We start from the raw sequence: 18,618 nt of genomic DNA, 5'->3' as shown, positions 1-18,618 counted from the left end.
CACTGTTCTGTTAGCCTGGCATCCTGACTTGGACACACAGAGACACTTGTCCCTCTTCCTTGCAGGGTCTAGCCATGTACCACCTACTCACACGCTGCCATGCAGAGGGGGCCAGGCTGTGCTTGCTCTGTTGGCTGTCTCCTCTTGGAAAATCTTCCCACCCCCTTTCCAGCCCAGCCCTCCTCTTTGGCTCTTGGATCTTCCCTGGTATGTGTACTTCCCAGCAGCTCCACCTCGCCTTGGTATTCACAGCCCTGAGAATCGATTCTGAACACAGTTCGCCCAGTACTCGGCGCTCAGTGTGGCATCTCTGCATTGCGGCTGTTGCACATCGTAAGGAATTGAGAAGCGATAGTCAGGAAACGGGGGAGTGGTGGGGCCAGAAAAGGGTTAGGGACACCTCTAGGGGGCCCGGGGCAAAGGCCATGGCCTTGGGGCTGGGGCTGAAGCTCAGGCTGAGTGTCCTCAATGCAGCCTTGCCCAACTTTACAGAGTCAAGATGGCCAGCGGGTTCCAGACTTATGACTGGGAAGCCCTTATCCCCAAGGTGACTTTTCCAGTGTCCATTTTCCACTGCTGAGGCATACCCCCAACTCCTGCAGAGATGTGGTGGGGAGGATTGGGGGGCTTTTCTAGAATCTTGACAGACACAGCCTTTCTAGGAGAAGTCCAGTCCAGAAGAGACCTCCGCAGATCTAGTAAATAGAACCATGGGAGCCAGCCAGCCAGATGGCCAGATAGACTGATGACTGATCTCACGGCTCTCAGGAGAAGGTGACTTGTCCAGATTCTGCAGGCTCAACTGGGAGTTGCCAGCCCAGCCTCAAGTCAAGCCCACCTCACTCTTCATTTTAAGATGCTTGAATCAGGCCCACCCATACCCTGGGACTCATCTCCCATGAAGGGAACAGATCATAGATGTCAGATCAGTCAAGGAAAATCTAGATAATGTTGGGATGCATGGCTAGGACTCTCCAGGTAGACACAAAAGCTGACCATCAACTACTCCACAGCCATGAGGTCTGGCCAGATGAGCCCAGCAGTGAACTCCTCTAAGAAGACACTGTCCTGCTGTGTGTTTTATGAACACAGGCTGCTAGCTCTCATAAGGCTGTGGAAACTGAGGCAACATGAGACTGGCTTGTCACACTCCCTAGGATGGCAGAGCACATTCCCTCCGCAGAGAGCAGCAGGTCTAGGCAGAAGCCACAAGGAGTGTGGGAGGTAGAGGGAGGCTTTTAGTTCAGAACCCACTCAGAACCCCAGCCCTATGTGGTGTGGACCCCAACAGGTGGGAAAGGCTGCCACTGGCGAGCTGTTCCCACGGCAATGTGGGGAATTCAGGAGAAGAAAGGGGCAGGAATACAAGAACCATCCCTAGGGGTATGGATGAGGAAAGGCTGGCAGAAACCTTGAGTTGGTAACAACTCACCCCAGGAACACAGCAGGGGTTCTGTGCAGGTTAGCATGCACCAGAATATGGAGGCTTGCTAGGACTCAGGTGTGGAGAACGTGGGAAGCTGAGAGTCATGAGGGAAAGAAGTATGGCTGACCGTGAAGAGCCTAGCCATGTTGGGAACATGAACTTAATTTGGAAGCCTTGAAAATACCACAAAAATGTCAAGAAACTTACCCCTCCTGTGTGTGTGTGTGTGTGTGTGTGTGTGTGTGTGTGTGTGTGTGTGTGTGTTACTTTTGTGTGGGTGCCTAAGCAAATGTGTGCACATGAATGGGGAGATCTACGTTCAGTGTCTCCCCAGTCTCTTGCTGGGCCCTGGGGCTTGCCTGATCGGGCTAGACTGACTGGCCGGTAAGCGCATGGACTCTTACCTGTCTCCCCCGTGCTGGGATTACAGACGTGTGCCACAGCACCCCTGTCACGTGTGTGCTGGGGACCAAACCCAGGTCCTCATGCTTGCTTGGCAGGCCCTTTGTCCACTAAGCCATCTCCTCAGACCCCAGCTTTTACTCTTTGAAAGAAGTGGGCTGGAACGTGCAGGACATGCAGGAGACTGGGGCCGGGAGCTGTACCAGGAGTCCAGGACAACTGTGCTGCTTATTCATGAGTGAATGAGTGTACTCACCTCATGCCGAGTGCTGCTGTGTGGGAGTGCTGTTCTGGGCTCTGCGTCCTTGGGGTCACCTGGTGTGCTGTCCAGAAGCTGTCAGTTTTGGGTGTCCATGCTAATGACTCTACAGATGATGCCCACCGGCCATGACGGTGACAGGGCAGAGGACGAGGCAGACTTCAGGGTGCAGAGAAGCCTCTCTGAGGGGACACCTGAGTGAGGAAGGACACGCTTTCAGAATGTGGAGGTCTCAGGGAAGAGCACCCAGAGACAGGACAGTATGTGCAAGGGCCCTGAGGTCAGGTTGATTTGTTCAAAAAGTTCTCAGGGCAGAGGCCAGGGAAGGAGGAGGGTGTGGTGTTTGGCAGGGGGTAGGGGTAGGGTGAGGTGGTGCAGGTCAGTGGAGGGAGGCTCAGAAGAGGTCGAGTAAGAAAGAGTCCATAATTTGGTGAGACTGCTTGCCATGCTTCCCAATTGTGAGTGTCTGACCCATAACCAGCTGCCTTAAGGATGGTGGATGTGGACCGCTCTGGTGAGATGCCATGGGCACATGCCATGCCACATATTTGCTTCTCTGAGTTACAGAGACTGGAAACCCAAGTTCAAGGTGTAGGCAGACCTCACATCAACCTTATAACGTGCAGGAGCGGGCAGGCTACTCACAAGGGTACTAACCCCGTACGAAAGTGCCATCCTCATAGCTGATCATCTATCAGGCCCCTCTCCAAACATCTCAAGTTGGGTCCTGGGAATTTATCATGTGGCTTTGTGGGGAACCCACCAAGTACAGACCAGAGAAGGCCTGTATCTACCCATTGCAGACATAGTCCAGCAGAGATGCAGGACCTAGGTCTCGCTGGACCCTGCCACACACTTTAATGTCTGGCTGAGAGCCAGTGCGAGAGGCACCACATTGTAAGCTGTGAGAGGCCGCTCAGGATAAAGGCGGGGTGCCTGTGGCCATCTGGGGGGAACTCTGGCAGGTTTAGATGGAAGGGCAGCCTAACTAGGCTCCAAGGCATCATTATAGGCCTGGTGGTCCCTTGGGGTGTGACATTGGCACTGAGCTGAGCCCAGTGCTTGGGAACAAAGGCTGGTAGTGGAGTTGACACTGAGGACATAGCCTCACGAGGGCTGCGCTGGCTGGAAAGGAGAATGGGTCCCCTGTGGGAGACAGATCAGAGGCGCCATCCATCAGTGGCCCCTCCTTTGTCAGCTCATCCTGTTCTCACTCACTGACACCCTCCCTCTGACCCACGCGACATCTTCTCATCTTGGAGTTGCCCTTCAGCTTTCAGAGCTGACTGGCCAGCAAGCACCTGGTTGTGCCTCCCACCCCTCCACTTCAGCCCCCACCCCACCCCGCCCGTCCCAGTATTTCCTCATTCACAGTGTTCAAAAGACATTGCACTACATCCTGTGATATTTCTAATCAAGAACACAGGACAATATGCGTCTGATGTCTCCCAGATGTAAGAGGAGATTGAAAATGATTTCATTCTCTTGTTTTCCTTTTCAGAAGTATCAAGGGGAATCGGCCAGCCTTCCCGGGAGCTGGCCCACAGGCCTTTTCGGCGGGAACCTGTTCTAAGAGTGATCCATTCTGCAAACAGGTCTGTGATGCTTTCTACTCTGTCGTGGCTGGTTCTCAGTGGCCAGGGTGGCCCATGTGGGCAGGGGGAGGGAGGGCGAGTGATGTGAGAATGGGGGTCAACCGAGGGGAGCCATGTTCTGCCCAAAGGAGTGTTGGTACTCTTCCCACCATGTGAGTCCTGACCCCCTCCCCCACCCCATATTGCTCACCTGCCCTTACCCCCCTCACTGAAATGCAAATCAGCATGTACATAATAGATAATTAATAGACTGATCAGCCAGCAAGGGAGGTAAGTAGATAAATAATTTTAATTATCCTTGGGTTGCTCATAAATTCCCTCACTGCCTTTTTATTAAACTCTGTTTACAAGAGTCATTTATATTCTGTGTCACTGTGCCAAACCCTCCTCCCCTCCTCCCTCCAGGTCTGACCTAGGGTGGAATCCCACTGTGTGACCACAGGTTCTGCTTCTAGCAGGGTCTGGGTCCAAGCACAGGTGGTAAAAAGCTTGGCCCAAGTGGCCAGTCTAGACAGCAGGAGGGGATCTGGGTTCGGCTTCGCTGGGGAGCTCCAGTCGTCACTCCCCAGTGTGGCCTGGGCCAACTGGGAACCTTGGTTACACTTGGCACCTGTGCTGTGGCTGTGAACTCATTCTCCTCCCCAGGGATGCCCTTGGCCTATGAATAGCCTTGGCGGAGGTTTCCTCGGAGCTCCGAATGCCAGGAGAGAAAGCAGGTTCATAAACACAAAGTAAAGCGACCGCAGAGGATCGGGGCCAGACTCTCCCATGCTACCTAAGAGGTGTGGCTGATGGGAAACCAGCTCATTCCTCCTTCTCCACCCCAGATACCCTGGTTAGTGGGTCTTGGGAGCCACAGTGGAAAATGTGTGCCAGGTTCCCATGGAGCTGAGCGTCAAAGGGGTGCTGGAGGGAGTCTGGCTCAGGTGGAGCCTTCCTCATTTGGCGGTATTGTGAGGAGGGACATCTTTCCTTGAGAATCTTCCTTGTGTGCTTTTTCAGTCTTGCTAGTTCATTAGTATTGGTGTCTCATCAGCATGCAGGGAAATGTCTGCGAAGGACCTGGGTGGCCCTAGCAAGGGCTTGCTCTGGTTCCATCCTCCTCCTATGTCAAGGTAACTTGGATTGACTTGATGTCTGGGAATACTAATAAGAGGTAAGCGAGGGCCAGGAGCTGAGCAGGGGCCAGGGAAACACTCTCTGAACACAGGGCTGCTCTGTTTGCATCGGCTCTCATGACCGGCCAAGTATCAAGAGCTGGGAATGTGTGCCTGTCCAAGGTGCTGTGCACAAGTGCAGGCCGCCCCAGCTGGGTGTCAGCTCTTCACACCCACGCTCTGGCCAAGGGAATGTCTTGCACCTGTGTCTTGCTGCTGCTGTTACATGCATAGATGCTCTCCCTGTGCTCAGCAAGGTCGGGGCTGCCCAGCTCATGACTGACAGAGTACCTGGGTTCCCGGGACCCAGAGCTCCAATGCTGCAGGCCCCACATCAGGCGATGCTCTGCAGAGCGTGGAGCTGTGTCACCTGGATCCTTCCTAGGTTTTTGCTCCTGGAAATGCAATCAAGCTGTAGAGGCTGTTGATCTGATCAAGCGGGGCCCTGGCTGAGCTCCTGTAGGGCGGTTCTTGATGGCAAAATCCAGATGTCTTCCAGTTGCTGGCCTACACAGCCGCTAGGCAGGGTTGAACCCTAGTTTCTGCAGCAGATTGGCACTGGATGGTTAGCTGGGCTGTGCACTCTCTGCTGATTGTTCTTGACTCCTTGGAGGGAGGCTGTTTGCCCCGGGCAGAGGGAATGCAAGCTGAGCAAATGGAAAGGCCTTTTAAGTTCCACTCGGCAGAATTAAAGTCTGAAAAATGGCTCATTGGAGGTTCCCTGCTCTTTTAAGAGTTTGTTTAGCTCAGAGCTTTGCAGTCTGCCCTGGGCCTTGCTTAGCCCACACAGACTGAGTGGGAAGGCAGCAGGACCAGGAAGAAGAGAAAGAGTTCGTGGAAGGCGTTTTGAACACCACTTCCTACGCTAAGGATCATGCTGCCTGGTCACCAAGCCCATCATAGCTGTGTTCTGTCTGGACCAAACCTCCCGGGAGGTGCGACTCCAGCTGTTCCTTAGAGAGCAGCAGCAGAGTCTGGCTTCCTGAACCCTAACTGAGCCCCTCGGGGCAGCACCGAATGACTGGCTTTTCTCATTCCGTTATGCATAGTCTTAGTATTTTCTGACCGTCTCTGTTTTGTGAAGCTGTGTGGGTGACAAGGGAAAAAGAAAAAGAAAGGCTCAAACTGGTCTCTGGGTGCCAGTCCTCATGATAGCTAGCATGACAAGGCTTCCCCAGGTCTCGCTTTCCCCTCCCCAACACACACGGGCAAGAGCCCTACACCAGCTCCTGCCTCAGGTCTGAGCCACCAGGACCAACGTTAGAAAGGGCTTGATAACTAATTGATAAAAGGCAGCTAGAGTGATGCTTCCTGTCCTGGAGGAACCGCCGCACTAGAACACAACTGTCTGTCCCAGCCGCCAGCATGGTGACGAATTGAACTCTCACGGAGACACGGGTAGAGGTGTTCTTGTTCCAGAACACGGTTCCCACTGCAGGCGACTTTCCTGGTTGTCACTGAGTATCATCAAGAGCTGTAGAGTGTAACCAAGAGTGGTTGGACCTTCAGTGTGTGTATCTCATTCTCTCCTTCTGATGACCTTAAACCAGCTCCCCCTTAGTTCAGAGATCTGGAGACCTCTAACAGGATTGCTATCTTTTTTCTGATTATTATTTTTCTGTTATTTGTGTCTGCTTCTGCCTCCTGAATGCTAGGTTTAAAGGCATCATGACCATGCCCAGCCTCTCTTTATTTTTAATTTTAAAGACTACATCATTATTTTAAGTATATATGTGTCCGTGAATCTGTGTGTAGTCAAGTACATGCACAGGGGTGCATGTGCCTCCAGAGACCAGAAGTGTCAGATTCCCCGGAGCTGGAGTTATAGGTAGTCATGAGCCCACGTGGTTGATAGGAACCAAACCTAGGGCTTCCGCAGAGCGGTGCATGCTCTTAACTGCTGAACCATCTCTGTAGCTTGGAGCTCTTTAAAGTAAAGTTAACCCTTCACATGTCTTCATTACAACACAAGAAGAGAAATAACCGAGGTTCTTCTTGGAAAATGTAGACAAGCGAAGCAAGCTGTCACACCCACTGAGTGGCCCAGACACTGTGTCCCCTTCCCAGCTCTTGAGACATCTCAGGGCAGCAGCTTCTGTCCTGTGTCTCTTTGATAATCACTTCTGTTATTTTGTTACACTGAAGTGCCATCTTGTAGCCAATCTTCCCAGACCTGTTCTGAAGTACACAGACAGACCTTAGACACTGACCCTGTCCCCAAATTCTACGCCACGTTTTAAAAGACTAGAAGACGCATTTTCTCCAAACAGGAATTAGGAGATGATTGTTCACTTTAGAAGCAGTCTTCAGACATATATTTCAGATTCTTTGTAAAGTAGTCTCCCCCAAGGCTTTAAAGCTTAGAAGGTGTATGAATTCTCCACTCTCATGCCCACTGCAGAGAGAGTAGTTTTACTCATCTCCAGAGCCCTCCCCTTCCTCCATGGAGGTCTTTTCCCAGTACATAAGATGTTTTTGTTGGGTGTGTTCATATACACTAACATGCACACATATGATCAGGCATGCACACATATGCAAGCATGGGTTCACACATAGGTACATATGCACACACTTGCCTGCATGCTTATACACTCAGATACACGTGTGCATACACGTAGGCCTATACACACAGCTACATACAACCACATGCATGCAGGCACAGGCATGCATATATGCACACAGGTACCCACATCCAGTGTTTAGCAACATGTCCCCATGGTCAGCTAGAAGGTGATGTTAATTGAATTCTGTTAATCACATCTGTGTATCAGACATTCTGCTCCTAGCAACCATTCCCAGGGAATGAGCAGTCATTTCTTTCTCAAAGATAAAGGGAAATAGATGTTGATGAGGTTGCCGGGCAGGTCAGTGGCCCCAGCCCAGGTGACTTATAATTTAATGAGAAAAACAGGAAGCCCTCAGAAGAGATCCTTGACTGCAACACCCAAACCGGAAGCTTAGTGTCTGCAGGCTTTGCATTTTGGTGGTGCAGAGCGATGCTACCATGTAGAGTGACATCATCAGCTCCTGCTGGGAGCACCGACCCCCAAGGCCAGCTGGAAGCCCTGAGGGTAGAAACAGGGAAGAAAAGAAACCCAGTCCCCAGAGAACTATCCGGAGAGACGCCTCAGTGCATGCGTGTGTGACTGTATGTACTCCCAGTCGATGACAGCCGCCAGGTTTCTGGTGTGTTTACATTCAGTTTGGGGTTACACGTGTTTTAAGCATAATTTGCTGAATTGAAATTCATGCAGCGCAGATGCAAAGCTCCCAGTCGGCGAAGGTCAGTGCAGACGGCACATTCACACCACGGGGCCCTCGTTCAGGTGTATTGCAAATTGATCTTCAGTGCCATCTTGTTTTAAAAGTGGCCCTCGCTGTCACCAGCCCCTTCCCCTCTCTCACTGTGCACTTTGCAAGTCAGGGTGACCTCCACAGCACAGGAAGCTCAGGATCTGGGGGAGGGCATTTCTTCCTTCATACACCAGCACCTGAGGGATGCTGGGACTGCCGAAGGCAAACTCCTGACTTGACGCTGACGGAACAGCAGCTTACCTAATCACCTGGCCCTGGCTTCTCATCTGTAACACGGAATGCTGGCACCTTTCTGGAAGGCTGCTGTCTGTCGCCTAATCCTGGGGAACCCAGCAGATAGGCAAGCTTTTTAATTTTTACTTTTACCTGTGGCCAACTCTACACAGCTAGCTGGGCTCTTGACTTTTTTCAGCACAACACACTCACATCGCCAGGTTGCCACCTCCTCTGTTCACCTTTGTGTCCCCGGCCTTGGCAATCACCTGACTTGATGACTCTGCCTCCGAGAGTCCAGCTTCTCCATAATCTTCCAAAAGTGGAATCAGCTAGTGTGAGCAGTTTGTCTGTCTTTTAATGGTAGATAATACTCATTATAATGGTGATGGCAAGCCTGTCAACCACATGTGGCTCAGAGTAGCTACCAATGCAGCCCAATTCAACATCATCAACTTACTTAAAACTTCTAGATCTTTGAGCACATGTGTGTAGGACCTATGTATGTATGTGTGAAAACATTGAGATGCTTAGTATGTGTATGTAGTAGAACATATATGTGAGTACAAATGCACATGTGTATATGTGTGTAGGCCCAAGGCTGGTGCCAGAAGTCTTCCCTGATCACTCTTCACTCTTTCAGGCAGGGTCTCTCCCTGAACCCAGAGCTTAATGAGAAGGCTAATTTAATTAGCCAGCTTGCTGCAGAGGTTCCCCAACTCTGTCCTCCAAGCAATTAAATTACAGCTAGACCACCACATCCACCCAGCATTTAGGTGTGGACTTTATAAATGACATCACACTGCAGTGTCACACAAAATAAACATATGTGTGCACTCACAAAATCCATGGGCAACAGGTCGGACACTCCTGGTTTATATCTCCACCTGCTGATGGATGTGAGCCCCCCCTCCCCCGACCGTGAAGAGAAGGGGCTGCCAGGCACAGATCGTGTTTAATTCTTCCATCTGGACTTGCTGAAAACGGCTGATCCAGAAACTTGTTCTCCATGGAGGCGCACTGCTGTTTTCCATCCTCCTACATCAAACTGGTCCCCATCAACTGGTCTGTGGATGCCAGTGATGGACAGGCCAGAGTCTTGCGGGGTCTCTGAGCATCAGCCTGTTCGGGTACATCTCGGTAGCTGTCCATCTTGGTATTTTCCCCCAGAGCCTAAAAACAGTGTCCTGGAGACCAGGAAGGACACCCAGAGAGCTGAGCACATCAGGACAGCAATCACTGGGGCAAGTGGTCTTTGAGGGAGACCCTGTCTCCTCATCAGTTTAGATGGAGCCTAGCTACCCATGCCTGCCCTCTACCTCCAGGGCTGGGTCTACCTGCTCACACTCTCCCTGTCTTCAGCTTATCATGCACACAGGGACTCTCCTTTCTCCAGGATGTCTGCGTTTATCTCATTGCTATGAAGAAAGGAAAGCCACACTTGTTAGAAACCAGGCCTGCGGATCAGCAAGTGACTTATATTCTCTCCTTGGAGCGTGTTTTCCTTTCTCGTTCTTCCCAGCTCTGCTGGACTCTCAGTACTCCCCCAGAGCAGCATCGAGCCAACTGGGGACTGTATCCATATCTCATGCTGCCTTAACAGAGTGCTCCGGCCTGGGCGGCCCAAGCAGCGGACATTTATTTTCTCCATTTTGCAGGCTCGAAGCTCGAGATGGAGGTGTCAGCAGAGCTGGCTCCCTCTGAGGCTGGATAAATAAAAATCCGTGTGCAGTCTTGAAGTGGCTGCTGAGGAGATATTGAGAGCGAGAGGCGGTCTCCCTTCTTGTCGTCTCCGTGTGCTCACGTGGCTGGCCGTCAGTGTGTGTCCGGGCTTTGATAGCTTCTCACGGCAGTGGGTCAGGCCTGCTCTACCTGACCTCATTTTAACTCGGTCACCTATTTAAAGACCCTTTTCTCCAAATATAGTCCTTCTCTGAAGTCCTGGTGTTAGGGCCGGCCCACGGCTGTGGCAGCTCTGTCAGCCTGCACACACAGAGCCGGGCCTCCTTGAGGTCTGCCTTGGACAATGGTCCCCGCACATACTGCTTTTGATTTCCGGGTTCCTCTCTTACCTGTATTCCTGAGTTCAGCTGACCTAGAGTTTGGCCATACCTGCATCCAAAGAAAGGTCTCAGGTTCCCTCACCTCTGAGCTCCTAGTCAGCCTGAAGCTCAGGCACAGAGCCTGCCCCCTAGATGGGGACACCAGTGTGGGGACAGTCTGCTTACCTTTGTCTGTCCCTGCCACTGAGTCCGCATCGCAGTGGTGCTGGGTTGGCAGATGTGCGTGTGTGTACAACAGGCCTCCCGCCTGCTTCCACTTTGAGGAAAAACCACCCACCTCCACCCCCACTCCTCTCCCTCTCCCTCAGGGTACTTGAGTATGGGCAGTGGCATGGAGAGATGGCCTAGATAACTAACCCTGAATGCTGAGCGCACAAAGTGACGGTTTGTGAGAAGCCAGGAACGGAGGACTCAGCAATGAGCACCTTGGGCTCTGAGCTGGTGACTTCTGATAGCTTAGGCCTGAGATGGCCTCTTCAACAGGACCTAGCTCTGTTCCATGGACGCACCTCATTCCGGGAGGGGTTGCCAGGACAACCAAGTGACAACAGAGCTTTCTCAGTATTTTGCCAAGGGAAACGCCAGCCGGCATTGACCACCGAGTTCTGTCTGCTCTGGGTCTTACCTGCAAAACCCTCATCAGCAAGAAGTGTCTCACCCTCAGACATTTAAGCCACAAGTCACCACCCCAGGAAACCGCCCCCAAATCCTGCCTCCTGCTCCTCTGCCCGGGCACACACGGGCAGCCTGCATTCCTGGCCTGCCTTCCCCCGGGTGCACAATTACAGGCCCAGCTTGACTCAAACCTGTCTTTGCCTACAGTTGGTCCCCAGTATGCTCCCCCTGGGTTTGTTTGTTTGTTTTAATTCTTTGGTTCTTTGGGGCCTGCCACCAAATAAATACACAGAGGCTTATTGTTTCTTATGAATGCCCACAATTTGCCCCCTTTGTGCAGAAGGTGGCTCCTTCCTGCAGGGCATTATCCAACGGCTTCCCACCAGGGCAGTGGCTGAGACGGCGGCCACCAGAGACGGCTGCTGGCTTCTGGAGTCATTTCCATTGCTCCTGGAGTAGGAACAATTTCACAGTAGGAGCCACTTGGGTTGACTTTCCACTGTGTGTGCATCAGCACACTGGGACACCAGGTTGCCCGGGCTCGAACATGTAACTACCTGATGGCACCCCGCCCCCCAGATGCCTCAAGAGCAAGAACTGACAACCTCCCACTATCCGGTGCTTGGTTCCCTGGTTCAGAGACTGGCTGCTGTTCCCGCTTTGACCGTTTGGATAGAAGACAACAGGCTTTTCTGGTCCAGACCAGTGTTGTTTTGTTTTTCAAGACTGATTTCTCTGTATAGCCCTGGGTGTCCCGGAACTTGCTCAGTAGACCAGGCTGGCCTTGAGCTCAAAAGTGTGCGTCACCACTGCCCTGTTCAGACCAATTTCTAAAGAACAGTTGGAGTTTTGTGGGACTCTGGGTCACCCTATCTGCTCCTACAGTATCTTGGCTTCTAGGCAACCCCCAAGGTTCTGTGGGCAGGTCAGTGTGGCTGGTTGTTTGATTTTAAATGAAGGGAGACTTGGCCCTGGCCTCTGATCCCCACAGTGGATAATTTCCAACCTGTCCTGTGGCTGCCCTACTCTGACTTCTCTTATCCTGGCTCAGAGCCCTGGGATTTCTGGAGTGATGAGGAGGGGTCCCAGTGATGCTATGGAGGTGGTTCTGGGGGCTCACCTTACCAAGGAGTGACCTCCCCGTAGGGATCATCCTCCTTTGGAACTTCCTGTGACTTCATCCCTCTACTCTCATCTGCTTGGGAAAGAACCAGGGGACTTCAGGAGGGAGACAGGGGATACGGGAATGTTAAAGAGATGGACAGACGAGCTTGACACTGACCAAGATCAGGAGGAAGGCAGAAACAGCTGTTGGGGAGGAAGGAGAGGGAAGACAAAGAGAAAAAAGAATAGGAGAGGGGGAGGCAGAGGGCACAGAGGAGGAGGAGGGAGGAGGAGGGAGACAGGGAAAGGGAAGGATGCGCATGCCCTGTCTGGAGCTGGAATCTTCCACTGGGCTCTTTGCTGGGAGCCTAGCCCTGTCCTTGTGGGAACAGAGTGCAGGCAGACTGAAGACTCCTCCTCTGAACTCAGTGGACCCCTTGCACTTTCCTGGTATACTAATGCAAGACACTTTTACATATACATACTACATAAAGTCTGCCTAAAAGTATTGTGATGTGGCACATGGTGTGACTATTACATAATGATACTGTCCCCAGACCAAATGAGAACACTGACATCAGAATCTCTCTCTGTCTCTCTGTCTCTGTCTCTGTCTGTCTCTCTGTCTCTCTGTCTCCCTCTCTATGTATTTGGGGGGTAGGGATGTTAAAATTTTAATATGTTGCTGATGGCAGGGTTTTTTTTTCTAGAAACTTTGTTTGTATTTTTATTTTTGAGTCTGTGGGCCTGAGAGCACCATAAATTCCAAACTGTGAAATGTGCCGTGTCAGCAGCCTCTGAAAGGAATTGATATCAAACGCAACAAAAATCTCTAATTTTCCTTGATTCTGCCTCTGCCCTCTGCCCTCCTCCAGCCCCTGCTCAGAGTCCTCCCAGCCCCCAAACTGTGACTGAAAGTTGCAGACTGCACTGCTAAGGACGACACAGCAATCTATTAAGCAGATCTCATTAATTATGCATTATTTACAAACAGCCTCTCTTCTACACCGGACCAGCACATCCTCCCATTCCTCAAACTGTCACGTCATATGTCACCTGTCATGCATGGACACCAGGGTTGTCCTCAAATGCAGCAGGGCTACAGGGAGGTACCAGGTATTCCCAGGGCCGCGTTCAATCAGAAAGTTGCCCTGTGTCTCTGTAGGATCGACGGTACGCTGCGGGAGGCTGGGACTCAATAGGATCGGAACTATGTGTGATGCGGCAAAAAAAATAAAAAACACACCTGAACTCTCAGGGGAAAATGAAATGAAACATACGTGACACATTCTAAGCGAGTCAACACCTGGCTTTACTCACACAGACCCTGCGGTGTACAGTTTCCTGCCTGGCACTGCCTCTCCCCAGATGCCCACCCCACCTGCCCTCCCTCCCCTGAGCTGGGTTCATCGACTCAGTGGGAATTGGCTCTCACCCAGCATGCACAGATAGGCCAGGGCCCTGGTGTCTTCTTTCCCTCTCCCCTCCAGGCCACACATTCCCATTTTCCTCCTGCCATCCCCACCAAACAAATCTTGATTTAAGAAATCAGACCTGACAGCTATATCTGGTCCTTACCATGCTCCAATTGCCAGGATCTGGAAAATCTGCTGTGGGCAGGCGGGATGGCCTCCAAATGCATTTCCAGGGTGGTGGATTTAGTGAGGACATGCGTGTCAGGATTCAGCGGCACACTGCATGGTTCATGGGCTCTGGCTACTGCCACCAGATAAAGCTGCAGCCTCTGGGAAGGTCCCCAAATCTAAGCACATTCCATGGTGGGCAGACTTAATTAAGGAAGTTATGGGAGGGCAACAAAGAACTCGGACAAGGAACAAAGAGTCAGGTTTGGGATTGAATGAAAGCGTCGCAGCAGCAGTGTGAGCCTTCGTGGTCAATAGCGGATGGGGGGCGGGTGAGATGCTAGTGTATGCCCCATTGGGGCAGAAGTGGGCAGAGGATGCGTAGCTCTGTCTGGGGTCTTGAATCCTTGTTCCTCTCATGCTGCCTCTGCTTCTTTCAGAAGCCAGGTGTCTCCTGGCAGCCACCACAGCCACTCAGAGCCATAACTGGCTGATGGTGATGCCCAGTTTAATCTGATAAACTGGCCCTAGTCCCATGTTCTTCTGAGGGTTCCAAGAGCAGATAAATTGAGAAAAAAGGCAATCATTTACTGGAAAGAAGTAGAAAACGGGGTACATCACTCTGACTCTTCTGAGCAGAGACAGCATCCACGTGCTCACAGAGGGACGCATAGAGAATTCCGTCCCCTGCAGTATATGTGTGCTCCTGATGTGGAAGCCTGGAAAATGGCTATATGAGACTGTGTCCTTGCCTCTCAAGTCCCAGTGGGTCCCATGCCAGCCAAACGCTCCCCCTGCAGCCACAGCTGGGCTGAGACCCAAATTAGGACTGCCTGGTAGCGCCCCCCCCCCCCCCCTGGTTCTTTAATGACTTAGGACATTCTACTGCTATGGGGAAGCAGTTCCTTCATCTGCCACATCCCCAAAGCAATAGAGTAACTAAGAAGAAGCGTGACCCGGTGTTAGCCCCAGAAAAGAAACTTGACCCCCACTATATGAACTTGACCTTACCTTCTGAGTCCTCAGTCTCTTCCCTGGCTCAGTGCAGATGGTAAAGGCTGTCTGATCAGAAGAGGTCACTTTGAGTGGCTTTGGAAGATTGTGAAATATACCGTAGGAATGGGGTATTGGCAGCCTGACATTCTAAATGAAGAGATGCTTCCCGTACCCCAATCCCTAGTGTTCCTGCCACAGAAGATTCTTTTCATGAGGGCAGAGGGTGTATGAAAAGCTGAGGCACAGCCTCCAGGGAGGACTCGTATTCAATACCAACTCCCCAAAGAAAGGCCACACTCCCAAATGAAGTCTGTTTGTGTCTTACTTTTCCTGACATAAAGGAAGCGGGTGATTTTCCCCCAAATGTAGTTTTGCGTTGGTGGAATCAGAATCCGACAGGCAGAGGTCTCCAGTGGCAGAGTTGAGCAGCGGATCTCTCAGAACGCCTGGCATCCTGCTGTTCTCTCATTATGTGGAGGGAGCAGCCAGCATCCCCTGCAGCATGGACACTTGCAGGGCCAGCGCAGGGTGGGCATGGCGGCTGAGGATGTAAGTGTACATGGTGCGTTACAAACCAATGCCGTCGTTTCTGCTTTCAGGCAATGTGTATGGAACACTTTGTGTGCTGGGGCCGTGCTAGGACCGGGCGGTACAGTCTCCACTCCCTGTACTGTAGTCTCTGGAGCTCAGCAGGCCCTGTATTAATTACCTTCACTGTACACAGTCACTGGAAGACACACAAGAGTTTAGAGCAGTCCCCACATACCAAACACCAGAGAAAACCTTGGGAAGAGGAAACGGGAATTGAAGATGGAGCTCCAGGAGCTGGCCCGGCAGCCTTAGCTGCAGCATCCCATTAGGTAGTAGAGGTTGGGCATGTCTGCAATCCAGGCATTGTGAAATTCAAGGTTCAACTCTGTGTCAAAATTGGCTAAGTCACGTGGTGGCCCAGTTTCTCATATCCAGCCGGCAGGGTCCTCCTTCTTTCCCCTGAGCATAGAGAAGCCCATGAAGCCGCCAAGAAAGTTGCAGGAGCTGTGTTCTCACTGTGTTCTGTGAACACAAGGGCTGTCCTGCACTGATCCCAGCCCCTGAGAACAATAAGAGGGACTTCAGAGAGATTCCTCGTTTGGTCCTGTGTCCCCAGGGAAGGGAGGCTTCCCACTCCATGGACCCTATGAATGACGGCCTAGGAGACTATGACTATGTGGCTCGGAGAGTGAACTACAGGCACAGGGCTATGAGAGTATCATCAGCCCCATTCTGCTCGCCTGGAGGGCAGCATCGCCAACCGAAAGTGTGTGCAAGGTGCTTCAGTAAATTCCCACACCAGACGCTGAGTGCCACAAATACCTGCTCTATTTAATTATAAATCCACTCCGGCAGCTGGCTTGCAGCCACAGAAGTTTCCTTATCTCCCATGCTTCACCCTGCTGATAAGTGTGGACCTCCCTCATCCCTGGGGCACATGGGAGAGAGAAAACTGACTTCACAAGGGAGGTTCCAGCCACTACATGTCACAATCTGGCCTTCGGAACTGGCATTTACAGTCGCTTGTGAAGCATGCTTTTTCCTCTCCATGCACTTAGATCTGAGCATGTGCTCCTGTGGGTGCCTGTGTGCCAGTGTACAGGTATGTGCAGGTATGCATCTATGTGTGTGTGCATGCTTATGAAGGCCCAAGCTCTATTTGTCCCGTGTTTTCACTTTTTGAGACAGGGTCTCTCACACTGGTCTGGAGATGGACAACCAGGTAGGCTAGCCTGCCTGGCTGGTAAACCTCAGGGACTCTCTTGTTTTAGTGCCTCTCACACTAGGATTTATAGGTGTGTCCCGTGTCACACAGCTCTTCCCCGTGGGTTCTGGGAGCGAACTGAGGTTCTAGCACTCGCTGACTAAGCTGTCTCCCCTGGACTCCTGATTGGCCAGCTACACATGCTTCTTCGTGGTCCTTCACTCCCCCTCCCTCTGCCCCTTTCTGCAAGTCCCAGAAGAGGCATGGGAAGGACTGGGAGAGGCTATGAGAAAATCTTTCCAGAAAGGCAGGTGAGCTGAGCTCTCCTGCAGCTCTTCAGGTCCTCTGGCCAGAGAAGACCCCTAGATATACGACTGTGTTACTGGGAGAAGATTGCCACCACCACCCAGGGCACGGTGGCTGGGCCAAGGTCGTGGGAGGGAGAACTGATTCTGTATCTATGGAGACACATCTCCACCCACCTGTCATCAGACCAGACAGGCAACTGTCAGAGTCCCAGCGAGATGCGTGCAGTCCACGCCTGTCCATCTGCCTTGTCAAAAGCCATAGCTTCTCTGGTTTTAGTAAGCCTTCATCCTAAATGACATTTATGTCCCTCAGGCCTGACCTCAGAAGGTCCTTAGCAAGGCTCCTTTGTGTCTGACTCCAGTTTCATTTGCTAACTGGTTGCCTGGGGTGTTCCTGCCTTGACTGCACAGAGAATACACTCTGGGATGCAAGCCTGGCTGACTAAACTGCCTCTCCTTCCCTACACTGTGAGGCTCAGACCTGCACATGGGTCATGCCCCGCTTCCACATAAGGTCCCCAGTCACATAATGAGTCATGAACCTCCACTTCCCAGATGAGAAAAACCAAGGCTTCTGAAGGCTAACGTGAATTCTCCTTTCAAAGTCTGTTCCACCCATGTGATACTCCCAAGATGCTTCCTCCAGAAGGCTTCCCTGATGGCCTTTCTCACACACACGCACACACACACGCACACGGACACACACACGCACGCACGCACGCACGCACGCACGCACGCACGCACCGGGCTGCAGGCCACACTGGTTTATGGTCACTCTCTTGGCCACCTTTGCTTGTGTCAATGCCACGCTTCGGCTTGGCTCCACTCCTGTCTGAGCCCCTCTGGGAGTCCACCTGCTGCCCGGTGTGTGTTGAGTCCAGCACCTGCCTCCCTCTCACAGGCAGGGCTGGAGTGGTCCACGGCCGTTCCTTGCCTGGGGTCATTAGTTATTTTTAGCAATCAATGTTATTGATGCTGTGATCGCAGAGGAAGCCACCAGAGAGCTCTTCTTCCAACTCATTACGTTGAGAGTTGAACTATCCCCCTTTTTATATAAATCTTGACACATAAAGATAAAATACACCACTTTCTGAGGGAAGTTCTGAACCAGAGGCCAAGAGCTGGAGGTGGTTTCCAGCGCTTGAAGCGGCGTTAAGGATGACTCTGGAGAGTGATGGGGGCACACCAGGAGGATGGCCTGGGGCTGTGTCACACCTAGGAAGGGGTGGCTCTGGGCTGTCCCAGCACTGAAAAGGAGCAGTCAGGGGAACCGAGTGGAACAGAAAATACACAAATGCTCCTTGATGGCCTCAGCCTGGTGGCCAAGGGCAGAGCCTACTGTTGACAGAGGCTGAGGGCTGACAAGGCCACCGGTCCCAGTGTCTGCTGCACCGAAAAGTGGCCCTGGCTATCTGCCCCGAACTCCAGGGAGCAAACAGTCTGGTTTGGGACACACTACACGTCCCTGGTCTTAAACCGCAGCCTTGAGGGGAGGCCAGGGAGGTAAAGCAGCCCTCCCCGGATGGCGAACACAATCAAGTTGTGAGACCTCTGAGCAGGCAGGGGCTGTGCGGACTCACTGGAGGTCAGGTGCCCTTTCTGCCTTTCTCACAGGAGGGATATGAACGGCATCAGACAGCTGCGGGTTCTGAGTCGTGTGATAACTTTTCATGTATGAAAGTGTTAGGAAGATGAGTGTGGCCATCCCCCAGCCCTCCCATGTGTGTGTCCCCAGCCCTCCCCCATGTGTGTGTCCCCAGCCCTTCCCCATGTGTGTCCCCAGCCCTCTCCCATGTGTGTGTCCCCAGCCCTCCCATGTGTGTCCCCAGCCCTCCCCATGTGTGTGT

General features: G+C 52.1%; 1 protein-coding gene across 4 annotated transcripts in view; it reads left to right on the top strand.

Annotated features, from left to right (window-relative positions):
* Rbfox3 (RNA binding fox-1 homolog 3) overlaps positions 1 to 18,618 on the top strand; it is a 428,898-nt gene that overhangs the window by 242,411 nt on the left and 167,869 nt on the right. For all 4 annotated transcript variants that reach the window (XM_037201310.1, XM_037201309.1, XM_028892576.2 and 1 more), the window contains exon 3: positions 3,589 to 3,682. The gene's annotated coding sequence lies outside the window, so the exon portion shown is untranslated. The remainder of the gene's footprint in view (positions 1 to 3,588; positions 3,683 to 18,618) is intronic.

The sequence above is a fragment of the Peromyscus leucopus genome, chromosome 8b (assembly GCF_004664715.2).
Source record: "Peromyscus leucopus breed LL Stock chromosome 8b, UCI_PerLeu_2.1, whole genome shotgun sequence".
Lineage (NCBI taxonomy): Eukaryota > Metazoa > Chordata > Mammalia > Rodentia > Cricetidae > Peromyscus > Peromyscus leucopus.
The sequence above is the reverse complement of the archived record's forward strand: the minus strand, read 5'-3'. Positions and strand labels throughout refer to the sequence as shown.